We start from the raw sequence: 13,230 nt of genomic DNA on the forward strand, positions 1-13,230 counted from the left end.
AGTAATCAAAGACTTTGTCGGACTTCACTGTGTCGCGGAGTGCAAGTGCAGGTTATGTAAAAAGCCTCCTAGCGTCTGCTCCAAGTACACGCTGAAAACAGATATTGTACTCGAGCTGCGATAGGAGGCGCTTTGTAGTGCTGATGTATCTCCTCGCTGTCAACACTGACATGCTCCCAACACAAGGCCTCATTTTTAAGTCAAACAGGAAATAGCCTGCACAGTCCTGGGAACAAACAAGAGAGGACAGCAGTGCAGTTTGATTAGGCGGTGAACGGTCGCTGTCTTTACAAAGCACCACTGTAAGCTCCATCGATTATCAAAGGGCTGCGAGCTCAGACGGGGAGTCTACTGATCTTTTCCGAGCTCAGACATGAAAAGCCTCCAGTGACAGCTCGTAGCCTGGGCTAGATCAAGCTGCCGTGCTGCGGGGGGAGAGTCGGTTTTCTAACCACCTGCTCCACAGGCCGGGGGTTTTGTTTTCTTGTTTTCTCTCCCTTTAACGCTCCTATCTGTGCCCTGTCAGGGGCGACAAGGATGTGTTTTCATGTGAACTCGGGGGCCGGCGACATGCGTGCGTGTGAAAGGCACTCGGTAAAACAACGGAGTACATTCTTTTATTATGGCGACACATCGTTACTTTTTAACCTGTGTAATCGTGTGTGTTGCTCCTCGTGAATTATTCACAGGCCAGTTGGAATTTATAACTTGACGGGAAGCAACAGCGATAGAGCTCAACAAGTACAGAAATAAGAGAAGACACAATATTAAAGGGCGAGTTGTAGATTTGAACTCATCCCGACTTTGATACTGTGGCCCCACATGTTGGTAAAAGAAAAGAAAAAAAACAGGTTGTCATGCGAGCAGAGCTGCAGCTATTAATTACTTTCTAGTAGATTGATCTGTCAGTTAGTAGCCACTACAACAGGCATGAAATCTGAAGGAAATACAGTATTTAAAAAAGAATCTAATATATATATATATTATAAATATATAAAATAGCTGTAAAAAATAGATAAGATAACATAAATGTATAAATGTTAATGTTCTTCCTTCACTTTAGATGGGCCTGCCTGTTTAGACTTAGCAGATGCTTTTATCCAAAGCGACTTAAAAGAGGAGGATTAACAATCAAGAATGTGGTTCCTCTGGGAATCAAACCCAGGACTCTCTGTTCTCCGTTTCCGAGGCAGGCTTCCTGTATCCCTGTGAAACACAATAGCGTTTGATATAAAGAAAACCAATTTTAGACTCGAAATTTCAATTGTGTAGTTTTCTTGTCTCTTGATTCTAGTCAATAATCGATTCAGTTTGAAGAAACTAAAATTGAAAATGTTTTCAAACTTGTCAAAACTGTTTGAGACGCCTCAGAGACATGTCCCAACAGGTTTCTTTTTTTTTCAACTATTATATTTGTTTCAGAACTGTTTGAATTGCTCCCCGTATGTCACGGCTCCATTGAAGATTAATGTTTGCACTTTACCCCAACTCTAAAATGGAGCGTTACAGATAAGTTGTTGGAACAGGGCTCAGATTAAAGTTCAGCACTCTGTGATATTCTGCTACTTTCTAAAACTTTACTGGACTCTATTGATCAAAGCTGAATGGAGAACTCGGGCGCACGACCCTCGGCTGAGTGATTTGCTGTATCGACACTGCGAGTCTGTTCCTAGACTTTCGCTGACTCCACCGCTCTCCTGAGAGTCTGCGTGTGCTGTCACACACCCCGGAGGTTCACAGCTTTATAAAACATCCAGGATCAATTAGACACCAATTAAGCTACGTGCTAATGAGCTGCCTAATGACTTAACAGCCATATTCCTATCTGTGAGTTTTCTCAGCAAAAGCTCAGTCGGTCTCCCCGGTGGGTGAGATTGGGTAACAGGAGTCAGAGAGTGGATGAATAATCCCAACACACACACACACGCACACACACACCGACAGGAAAAAAGTAGCAGATTCATCTCTTTATTTTTTTCAAATCAGAGCAGTTTTTTTTTCTTCAAAATAAATGATAAAAACCAAAGCCAGCAACACTCTTGAGATTAGGCTGTCGTTACCACGGCAACCGTCTGTTTTCTCTTTATCACTGTTAAAAACCTCACCGCTCAGCAGACACATTTGCGATGAATCTGAGTAACATGCTGTAGTCTCTCTCATCATCACCAGAGTATGGTAATTAATAACCCCGTCTACTTCGCTCTATCTGCTCCCGGGAAAACTTGTACTATGTTGTAACTCAGCCTTGTCAGTCGTATCGACCAGCGACGCCCATGCAGGCCAATACAGGCCAAAGCCCATACACACACACACACACACACACGACGACACACTTGTGTGACTCAGATACTGTAAAGTGTGCGGCAAAGTAAAATAAAATGAAAGGTGAGTTTATAAACGTCTAGTTCAACTCCTCCACTCTCTGAGTCAACCTCCTGTTTTCAAGGCTTTCACCCACAGTGAATCACAACATTTAAATCATTTTCATATCTTTTGCCGAATTTGCTTAAAAGAGTTTAAGACACTAATGCAATGTTAAAAAAAAGGGGGGAAAAAAAGAATAAAGAAGAACTCCATGACCCACTTAGTGTAATCATTGCTAACAAAGAGATGGGAGAGTTGCAAGCTCGGGGAAAATACAAAGGCCTAAATGCGTTAAATTAATCCCGATAATTCAATGGGCGATGATGAAACGCCACAATTAAGCGCTTCTGGCTGTGGCGTCTGACTGATAATACACTGAGCTGCTGTTTGCAGAAAAAAAAAAAAAAAACTTTTCCATAACCTTTTTGGTGTCTGTCAGAGGCAGTGAAGCTGTGGTCAGTGCTGCTTGGACGTTGTTTTGCGGAAAATGACACAAACACATATGTATCCTCACGCACACACACACATGGCCAGTCACACAACTGCGTCTTGTCGGGCCTCGGACAGCGTGTCAGTAACAGGATCATTAAAATAATCAAATTATGATCAGAAAGAAAGAGCTGGAGCCAGTGCAGTAGTTGTGAGTCCATCATTGAGGCCATGCTGTTAAAGTGCACAGCCTGACTGCGGAATGGGCATCGTCAACATTACCCGGCAGCGTGAAAACAAGCCTGTGGTGAATCGGAGCAATAATAACATTACCATTTTTTTTTTCTCACATTAATAACGCCGAAGGAGAAGACGATAAGATTTCTTTTTCACTCTCCAGTGCCTTACTTCTCACCCAGATTAGATTATTGCCCTGTCTCATTTCTGATATTTACCCATGTGAATTGAATTACATTTACTAGTAGTGGAAACCTGTCATTACAGACTGGGTGATTTTTTTAAACGTCTCAAAGCTTAAAAAACAAAAAAAAAACAACCGGTGTTTGGTGCATTGTTTACAAGTAATTACTGTCTAGTTACTATTTACTTAAAACTGCTGGCTTTGTTCCTTCTGTTTTTATTTTTATTTTTATCTCATGTCTGTCACCTGTAATTCTGGTACAATACTTCTGAAGTTTCACTGTGACTGATGCGGTTCTCGGTGTTCATGTAAACACGTTGTATAGCTGACCGGCTTATTTCCTGTTCGTTGGCCACTGTTCAGTTTCTTTTTTTCGCACTTTATTTGTTTATTGACAGCAGAACTTGAGAGGAAAACGGGAGAGAAAAAAAAGGAGAGACGAGTGTCTTCGGAGTGGCTGTCTGCATCCTTATCTCTTGTACAAATATTTGTTCACTGGTAAAAAAAAAAAGAAACATTTATTCCACCTTTAATTGCAAATGTGTCTTCCTCCCATGAGACATCCTCTTATTACAATTGCAGTTTAATCTGAAGAGGAATTAAAGCAGCAGTAATTAGTTTATAGAGGAGTCTAATTGTCTTATTGTGTTTTTAAAAACATTGCTTCATCTCCATTCGAACTTTGGAAATAGACTAGCGCTTCCTCCCCCTCCCTCCTCCCCGTCCCCCTCCCCTCCTCATCAACTTCTCCTGCAGCTGTACAACAAAACAATTCATTTAAACCAATAATCTCCAAGTCATTACCACATATCAAAAGGGCTGCAAATTAATTATGTTAACTGCAAGAATTTTCATTAGATCTTTCCATTTGTGCACTTCATCACTTCTGAGACCTCAGCAAGATGAATCCAGTTGATTTCTTTTTATTTAATGAGGCAAATGTTTCCTTTTCCCCGCCTCAGTCCTTTTTGTCTGTATCTCTTTTTTTTTTTTTTTTTACATTAATTGAATTATGACCAATGTTTGCCTTAATGTTATAGGAATCTTAACCAAAGCCTCTATCTACTATGACACAGTTATGCTGTTTAAGATTAGAGAATGCCATATCTCCCTTCGTCAAATATCAAACTGTCTCTCCTTTAAGCATGTTCAAGTGAGACGTTGCTAATCGCTGCTGACGAACGCACAGTGCTGTTCCACAAAGATAATGAGTCTGCCAGAGTCAGGGGAAGAAACAAATAGCCAGGAAGAGAGTCTGGGGGAAAGGAAAAGCATCTGAGACGAGGAGGAGGAGGAGGAGTAGTAGACGAAGAAATGTGACAGGTCAACAAAACAGACACTCCAAGTGCAAGTACAGACTTGACAACTTCTGTAACAAAGGAGAGCTACAGGGTAGCATCGGGAGGCAACACAGGAAATGAAGAAAATGGAGATATGTAAATAGGTGTCAGAGGGAGGCCGTCACGTCGTACTGTAGGTCAACTGTCGTGGGACGCAAAGTGTGAAAAGGAAGAGCAGAGAAGAGGAGAAATAAAGCGATGAAGGCAAACTCTGGGCACTTTTAACAGAGCAGACGCAAGTCGTCCTCCTTCTCCATCCGTGTGTCCAGTTCCTGCACCCGTCTGTGTCACGCTGAGACCAACATTTAGCTTTTCCCATCGAAAATAGTGCATTTAATTACCCCCACCCACCTCCCCCCAATTAGCACCATCTCTGTTAGCAGCTCCTTCGATGGGAAATCTGACCCATGATTCACCAACCGGGATAAGAAGTGACAATTTACATCATCATCATCATCATCATCCTCATCATCATCATCATCATCATCCTCCCGCGGTTTACTGAAAAGTGATGTGCACCTGCAAAGCCTCCTCCACTCTGGACCAAAAATGTCACAGGCAGACATAAATACATGCTCACACCTGCAGGAATACACACACACACACACACACACAGGTGCTGCTGGCTGGACCATGAGGAGGTGAGCAGACTTGTGCTCCACTGAGTGGAAAACGTGATCTTCTTACCTCAGCAACTGCAGATGGATGCAGACCTGTCTGACTGTGTGTGTGTTTGTGCGTGTGTGTGCGAGAGAGAGAGATGTGTCACATAAGGCATTTTTATCAATTTCTGAAAAGGTTAAGCCTCGACCATCCCACTGTTCACTGCAAGGGGGCGCTCTGTTTGCAGTTTTAATGCCATAGTCCACAAGTACTAGATTGTTTCATATACTGTACATCTGCTCCTGCTTTAGAGGCTAGTGATTGCAGAGGAGTTGGAAGAGAAGGTTTATGAGACAGAAGAAAAAGAAGAAAGGACTTTGAACCTCGTCCGGACATCATGTCTAATCCAGATGTCCATCACCAGTGACCTGCTGCAATAATTATTATTAGGATCAGGTTTATTTGTTATGTAAATTCCTTTACAGTATGTATCTATGGTAGTTGGGTTGTAAGACCAGGCAGGAGGTGTGTGCACGGACAGCAGAGATTGAGAAGAAGAAGAGTGACTAACACAGACAGAGGGTCCTCGGCTGTTGTCATGGCAGCATATTAGAAAGCCGTAGGGTAAACAGGTGTCTGCTTTTAACTCAATCAATCCACTTAAATGAGCTAATTAGCGCTGCTGATACGATCCTGAGTGCACGGAGAAGTCACGTGAGTCTGTAACCTGGCCCCCGACCCGCTGTGGTCTGGGCCTGACCCGTCCAGGGTTAAAGTGATTTAGACGTTCAGCTGGTTCACCACTGAACCGCGAGAGGAAGAAGAAGAAGAAGCTTCCCACCAGCTAATGCTGTTTGTGTATATGACCACCCACTATCATCATTAGCATCTGTGAGAGAGAGGGAGCATCGGTTATGTGGATTATCACTGCAACGCATGCTATTATCATAACAGCTATGGTAGCTACGCCTTCATTGAATGGATAATCAGCAAGGTATTATATTCTGGGATAATAGCACCGTGTGAAAAGTGGAGATGAACTGCTGGCTACCGTACGTGCACCAGCGCGCTAAATTATCATGAGCCAGGGCTCACGCTGCATTTTGTGTGCAGCCACAGATCTGATTACGATAACAACAGAGAATATTGTGATGATGATTATTAAGATGATTGTGGCGATGATAAGGGTGTTATTTCCTGGTCCGAGCTTACTTTTGTGTGTTCAACACTGGTGTGTGTGTGATAGTGACAGACTGATCCATGGAACATCACTTAACGGGTGGAAAAAAAAAGAAAAAGCCTCATCTGTCACATTTCACACAAGTGCAGCATCATGGCTTAAAATGAAACAGTTTGTTCTGATAGTGTAAAGTTTTTTTTTTTTTAAACTTGAGAATATTATCACACGTTGCAAATTATGTAAATCTCTGTTTTAGCAATGACACACCTGCGTCTGTGGGACTTGTGACTAATGATAGCTGTTGTCATTAAGGAAGACACTGCTCTAATTATCTTGTCTCTCTGCCTGTATCCCAAGATTCACATCCCGAGAAGCAGAAGGAAAATTCAACACAAGTGAAAATTCATTTAGAGTCTTTATCATCTCCATCACAAAGCACATGATCCATGAGTGGAAGAGGGAAATCAAGGACTCTTTCTCGCTTTAATCTGCTGAAACAAGTGCTTTGCCTGGCTCTGGCATCCCTGTGTCTCATTTTAAGAGGGCAGCGTTTTTGTTGCCTCACATCCCCTCCGCCGCTCTGGGCATGTACACATTATTAAGCTGCTCAGGCCTCTCACCAGCCTCAGACCTCCACCCCTCTACCTCCTCGCTGCCCTCCCGCCCAGGTCCCCAGAGATAATCAAGGTATTACAAATGAAAAGTCAGAGCCATAAATCAGGAACCTCCCTCCCTCTCCTCCTCTCCACAGGTACTTTCACCGTTCTCTCTTGCCTCGCTTTTCTTTGCTGTTTGCTACCATTTTTGTCCAACCTGGACAAACAGTGGCACAGAGCGCCAGAAAAAAAGAAGAGTTAAAAATGGAAGAGATAGAAGGGAGAAATGGGGAACTAATTAGAAGAAGAGGGGGTGAGTAATGTGGGATTTCCACCAAATGACGACAGCAGTTGCCCAATGTCATCCATAATACTCACAAACATCCCTCTCTCTTGCTCTACATAAATACATAAATGTTCTCCCCACCAGGACAGTAGAACTGATGAAGCTTCTTGGATGAGAGGCGAAACGTCTTCAATTTACTTGAAGTGAGTCCAGTTGCCTACTTTTAAAACTGCTTTTGACATTGTTATGATGACCTGCATGACTGAGAATATCAACAAGTATCTAAATGTCTGTGTTCATTCCTTTGTCCCAGTCCTCTGGCATTGATGACACAGCGTCTGCTCCCGGCTCCTGCTGCTCCCTCTGCTCCCCTTCTGAAATACACACAGACCGACTGATTCCCTGGAAGTGCTGGTGACTGAGACGGGCGCCCTCCCTCCACCTTTTTTGGTAAGCCAACTTTTGACCACAGTAAAATACTATACTAATAAGTTCCTGAAAAATTTGTAACAATGAATTTACAAATGAATGTAATGTAAAAAAGAAGGGGAAAACCAGAGGCCAAGCACCTCATTGTGTGTGTGTGTGTGTGTGTGTCAATCCTATATGAGTCAGACACAGCTGGTCTGCTGAACACGGCTGAAAAGACATGTAGAACCAGCCCAAACGATTTTCAGGAATTAAACATTGGTGTGTTATGTGGAAACCATTGATTTCACTAATCCCAAAGAATAAGCCATCAAGTAAAGACATGGGAATGAGCTTGTAAAGTCAAATGACGATGTGTTTCTTTCTTTCACTCTGCAGAAAACGCCACAGCGGTCAGAAGCTGAGAAGAACTGGACGAGGACTGTGTCATGTCTTCAGATGTTCATGACATTAGATGAAAAGTTGCTGCTGTTGTGTCAAAGTAAAGACAGGGGTGGGTGGGGAGCTGGCGGTGGAAGAAAGGGGGGCAATAAGGCCAATCCAGGTCTCAGACTTACTTTGCAGCAGCTAATGAAAGAGGAAGGAGGGAAGGAGAGAAAAGGGGAAAGAATAGACGGAGGGAGGGATGGAGGAAGGGAGGTCTGTCTCCCCCCTCCCCAGCCTGTCAGTCAGTCACAGAGGGAGAGAACGACAGGCCACAATGGGGCCCTTCAGTGCCTGGCTGAAAGTTGTAATTTAGCATGAAGAGCCATCGAGGGGCGAGCCTAAATATAGCTGCACATATACATTGTGTCTTGTAGAGAGAATAGCAATTAACAGCCAATTAAATGAATGGCTGGGGTCAGCAGCAGCAGAAAACTAATGGTGGGTGTGTTGCTGCGCTACCGGATAATCCAAAGAGACAAAAAGAGAGGCTGGGGAGCGGGGAGAGGGAGCGTTCCTCCATGTTTTCTCTTTTCTTTTGAGCAAGGCAGCATAATGAGATTTGAAAGGCTCCAATTATCTGTGTCACCTGAGCTTATGTATACAGTGAGTGGCTGCCATGTCAAAGCACACCGAGGTATATAATAACTATAGTGTGCGTACATGTCACCCTGCGTTCATTCATTCAACCGTTACTGTCTTTTCGTCCGTCTTGGTGGATCGGGTCGGAAACGACGGGAAACAGTGTGTTTAAAGAGTTTGGGTGCAAAAAAGAAGGGGAAAGAACTGCATCTAGTCACGCTGTGTGTGTCTGGGATTTATTCCCGTCACTCCCGTCCAGATTTGACTGGCCAGTAGGTGACAGCCTTTCTAAGTCACAGCAGTAGCCGAACACAACAGAACAAGTCCCCCTCTAATTGCCTTGCCTTTGAAAAGGCAACTCTTCGCTCCACAAAACAAGACGAGTCATTAACGCGGTTCTGGCAGACACCGCCACCAACCCGCAGCAGCTGATAACACCTTGTTCAGAGCCAGTGATCAAGGCAGAATCATCTCCTCCTAACCCCCATCTCCTCTGCAACTCCACCTGCGTAATTGCTGCACCTAACCTTTTCAGTGCTGCCTCCGTTGGGAGTCAGCCAGCCAGCCCAATTGGGTTTAAGGTATTAATAGAATCTCATTTCACGGCTCCATCAGATAAAACAAAGGTTGGGTTCTACCGGGCGAGTTTGATCTTATTAACGCAAGTGTTGAGAAGGTAAGGCTGCACTGTGAACTCAGGGAGGTGTGTTCATGGCAGACAGGGCCATGCTGGGGGTGTTGACAGAATCATTTTGGGGAATGTTAAAAACTGTTAAAAAATGTTTGAAAAACTACTATACAATGTCAGTTTTTACAGTTTTACAGTAGAACCGAAAGTACAGAAAGTGTCAGGACTGTTAGAAAGACCTCTTTTTTTACTTTATTGGATATTTTTGTATGTTTTGTTTCTCGTGATCTGCATTGTTTTGGTATGATTTTTATGTTCGTTGTCCTTCTTGACGAAACCCTTCCCTTTCCATTGGCCATGTTGTACAACAATTATTATATTATATCTATGAAATGGTATTTTATTACATGAACTATTATATTATTCCATTTATATTTATTATGATTAAGTTATTTGTTATAACAATGATAGGGTTGAGTTAGGGTTATGTATGGTAGTAATTTGTTATGGATTTTGTTATTTGTTCTCATGTTATTGTAATAACAATAAATAACTGTGTTATTTGTTAATTATTAAAAATTTTAATCAGATTAAGCGTAAGTAATTTTTTTACTTATGATTCTTTATTATCATGATTAATCAAGATCGTGTTGATCTAGTGGCGGTAAATGTTGACAGAACATTGTGGGTTTTTTTTCTTTTTTTTTTCTTTTTCAGTGTGGTTTAGTGACTCCACTACAGTATCTTCATCACCGTGAGCTCTGTCCATTGTCATATCCTGAATGTCAACAGTTGGAGATGACTTGCTAGAGTTCTTGACCTTTCGGCTCTGCCGTTAAATTAAACTCGTTGTCTAAATACAGCATGAAACATCTTCTGGGTTAGGGTATTTTTCTTTCTTTCTTTTTTTTTTTTCTGTTGGTGGAGCTTCTTCCTATTGACCTGCTTTAATTAGATCTAAATTAGAGCCAGATTTCTCAGTTTGTTACAGTGTCACAGAGAGTGGTTCCTGCTCATAAATCATGTATGATTAGTCCAAGACCAGGACCACAGTTTGAAGGTGAGTTGGTTCCCTCAGGGAATATTTGAATGTATTACTTATGTCATTTTGTGTGTGTGTATATATATATATATATATATGTCTGTAAAAAATGATTTTGTTACAATGGATTAATCCATCCATCCATCCATTTTCATCCACTTATCTGTTACCAGGTCGTGGGGGCAGCAGTTTCCATGACCACCACCCAAATCACACTGCACCATACCAACCCCCTGAACCTCCCTGCGGGTGGTGAGGCCACTGGAAGGTACCAACCGCCCTAACCGGGATTCGAACTTGCCCAGGAGGTGAACTGTAAATAATCTGAATCAGCAGTTAGAGGTTGAATCGAGAGATTGCTGGTTCGAGCCCACCAAGCGACGAACTTTGGGCCGCTGTAACGCATCAAATGTCGATAACTGACGATAAGTGAATACTTCCTTACTATATCATTTTTGCGATCATGGTACGCTGGGGAAGAAAAAGTCACATTTTTATTGTAAGTTGTCAGGGTTTCCGTCAATGACCTGACGGAACGCACCTGAGTGTCTGATGGATCTGATGATTCAGGAAGTAACGCTAACTAAGATACACACCACGATCGCGAATCCGTAGTCATCAAGCATTTTGATATATTTTTATGCTCACTTTTGTTGGTATTTCTGTGTTTATGCAGAGAGTTAAAAAAGTGTTTTTTACATTTTTTTATTAACGCAAGCTGTTAACAACAACACATGGATTAACTGCAAGGAGTTCGGAGTACGGCAGACCGAAGCTTATCTGGATCAGCAGGTGTGTTTACAAAACTCAACATGCGAAATTAAACACGATTAATATATATTTGAAATGAATGATGTAAAAATCGTGATTAATTGAAGTTATTATTATTATTATTATGCTGGTCTAAATGTATGATGCAGTGAACAGCAGTGTTTCTAAGAGCTCTTAGCCCTGACGCTACCATCTTTTGCTCTGACATGTTGCATTTTAGTACAGTGGTGCCATTTGGAGCTTACATCAGTGCCATGCACACTGATGTAAGCTGTTCTTGGATGAGGTGCATCTTGGGAAATCTCTTTAATGAATACAGTATAGAGAGCAGTGGAGCAAGCTTTTTCGCTTAACAGACACATCATCATCATCGTGGAGAAATGCACGAGCACATGTGCAGCTATGTCTTTATCTGTCCTTTGTCTTCCTGTCTCTGGCTCTGCTTCATATCTTTTAGCTCTGTAACTAGGGCCACGGCAGACACTTTACAAGCTGTTTTTCTTGCCTTAATAATGCATAGATGTTGTGGGTGATGTGGCAAAAGCGTCTTTGTTCAGGGAATCCCTGGTGTGACACAAATTGATGGAGATCTATGAGAATCCAGCTTGTTATGAGGAAGTCAGGGCTATTTATGAGGTGGATATTGGTGGGGAGGGGTGTAAGACAGCAGACAGAGGGTACGGGAGGAGGAGGGGGGTGCGCAGCAGGTCACCAGCCAACGTCTCTCATTTAAAAGGAAAATATATGATCGAGGATGACAAAGTTTGCTTTCATCCGAGGCTGGGGACAGGAGCAGAGGAATGATCATTATACAACAATCACAATCAGCACGCTTAGCATGTGTATACACACACACGGTCAGTCAGGTCAGCAAGTCTGCAGGCCTCAGTTTAAATCTCTGTAAATTAAAAGACTGACCACTAAAAGTATTTATGTGCAATCAGAATGTGTGTGGGTGAGCTGCTGTCCAAATTCAGAATTAATGAGAGCGAAAGAGAGAGAGAAAGGGGTTTTTGGTAAAGGGGTGAGATGCATTGTAAACTGGGTATCCTAACTTTCAACTATGGATGGGTATCAGTGGGTTGCTGGTTTAAATGCACTCTTATGTCAATCATCTAATTCCAAAGTACCAGGTTACATCAGGAACTCCTGCTTGATGGTGAACAAAAAAAGGCAAAAGAGAATTAATATAACCGTAGTCAAGAAAATAGACACAAAAGGAGGCAATATTTTAATCAAATTTACCAAAGAATACCTTACATTTTGAAAAAATGTTTTAACAAAACAAAAGCCAGAATTGAACTAAGATCTAATTTTTTGATGTATACTTTAAATCTGCGGTATTTATATACATACATATATACAAAAATATAAATATATACATATATAACTGAATAAAATAAACTACCTTGCCTTAAAAAAATAAAATGTAAAATGAATAAAATAGATTAACTTGCCTTGAAAAATGTAATAATGCATGTTTCCATCCTTAAAATTCAAAAAAAGATTTATTTTTTTTAAATGTCTGGAAGGTACCAACCGCCCTAACCGAGAATCGAACTTGCCCAGGAGGTTAACCCTGGGGTTCCACACCAATGACGGGGACCCAATATGTCTTTGTCTAGGGTCACCTAGACCACCTAGGTCACCAAATTTTCTGAAAAAAAATTTTTAAACACAAAATATTCACTTGGCAGCATGTTTTAGGACCTAGACTTGCATTTTAAGGCATTTCGAGGACTTTTTATTTTTATGGATATTTTCACGATGGTAAGGCTATAGTAAGGCGTGTTTTGGGTGATTTTTGAAATATTCATAAAAAATACTTTTTGGAGTTTAAAACACAAAATAATCACTTGGCAGCATGTTTTAGGACCTAATCTTGCATTTTAAGGCATTTCGGGGACTTTTTATTTTTTTGGATTTTTTCACGATGGTAAGGCTATAGTAAGGCGCGTTTTGGGTGATTTTTTAAATATTCATAAAAAATACTTTTTGGACTTTAAAACACAAAGTATTCACTTGGCAGCATTTTTTAGGACCTAATCTTGCATTTTAGTGCATTTCGGGGACTTTTTATTTTTTTGGATTTTTTCACGGATTTTTTTACTTCTTGGCACTTTGTTATTAAGATGA

At 41.6% G+C, this 13,230-nt stretch overlaps 1 long non-coding RNA gene across 5 annotated transcripts in view; it reads left to right on the forward strand.

Moving 5' to 3' along the window:
• LOC103391198 (uncharacterized) overlaps positions 1 to 10,422 on the forward strand; it is a 68,165-nt gene extending 57,743 nt beyond the window's left edge. Inside the window, exons 17-19 of one of the 5 annotated variants that reach the window (XR_003051914.1) lie at positions 7,089 to 7,422; positions 7,533 to 7,669; positions 8,027 to 10,421. This is a non-coding gene — a long non-coding RNA (uncharacterized LOC103391198). Of the gene's footprint in view, positions 1 to 6,694; positions 7,423 to 7,532; positions 7,670 to 8,026 lie in introns of all 5 variants that reach the window. The other 4 variants (XR_003051915.1, XR_003051913.1, XR_001761200.2 and 1 more) reach the window with 4 other exon arrangements.
• Positions 10,423 to 13,230: the final 2,808 nt, after the last annotated feature.

Source organism: Cynoglossus semilaevis, chromosome 15 (genome assembly GCF_000523025.1).
Source record: "Cynoglossus semilaevis isolate Cse_v1.0 chromosome 15, Cse_v1.0, whole genome shotgun sequence".
Lineage (NCBI taxonomy): Eukaryota > Metazoa > Chordata > Actinopteri > Pleuronectiformes > Cynoglossidae > Cynoglossus > Cynoglossus semilaevis.